Genomic DNA, 1,070 nt, shown 5'->3' on the forward strand with positions numbered 1-1,070 from the left:
GAACCACTTGAGGCGATGAGGGTCTGTGGTCGTGTTGGTGGAGAGGATGGTGTCTTCGCTGGCAGTTGTAATGGTGGAGGTCGGCGTTGGTCATAGCGGGAAGAAAGAAGGAGAAGAAAATCCACAGGAGAAGGGGGGAGGGAGAGGGAGAGGGAGAGAGAGAAGTGGTGCAACCACCACGTGAAATGGTTCGATGGTTTCTTGCGGTGGAGATAATGATAAGAAGAGCAGTGATGAGGGTGGTGGTAGCTGAAGACCACGACGGAGAGACAAAGAGGAGAGAGGACTCGTTGCAGAAAAAATTAGGGAGAAGGCTGGTTTTTTGCGATTTTTGGAGCCGATTTTCTCCTCCCTCAGAGCATGAAATCCACTCCTATTCATAGAAGATTGAAAAGGGTAATATTTTCTACACAGGAAAAAATTTTGAACCCTTAATTTGGTTGAGAAGAATCTCAACCGTTGGCTCAAAGTGTGCCTCATGACTTATTTAATCTACGGAAAAAGGCTACTTAAGTTAAACTATTTAGGCCAGCGCCAATGCCATCTTGTTGCCATTCAAACTAAAATGTTTAGTTGGGGTTATAAAGCAACTGCAGCGGATCATTTTTGTGCATGTTTTGTCAAATTTGATGGATGTTAAATGCAATTGTAAAGGATGTGACTAGACCAGTTTTTTCAGAAAAAAATGAAGAAGATAATGAACAGTGACTAGACGATGCGTCGTTTGGTCCTCTCTCTCCATTTCTTTTAATACGCAAAATGACATTGTTTTAGGTTTGAATTAGGGATTTTAACTGTTTTGCAATTAAGTCCTCTAGCTTTCAATTTGTTTTAATTAAACACCTAATTGACCATAAACTTGTGATTTAATGCAATTAAGCCCTTGATGAACTTCAAATGAAACCTTGAAGTTACATACCTTTTACAATATGGTCCTTGGTCTCTGATTAGTACTTAAAAGTGCATTTTTATTAAGGTTTTATATCATCATTTTGCACTTGAAGTACCAATAACTTCTTAACTAAAACATGTTTTATAATAATATATCTAATAATATAAGATACCTTTAA

This window comes from Populus euphratica, unplaced genomic scaffold, assembly GCF_000495115.2.
Source record: "Populus euphratica unplaced genomic scaffold, PopEup_1.0 scaffold414.1, whole genome shotgun sequence".
Classification (NCBI taxonomy): domain Eukaryota; kingdom Viridiplantae; phylum Streptophyta; class Magnoliopsida; order Malpighiales; family Salicaceae; genus Populus; species Populus euphratica.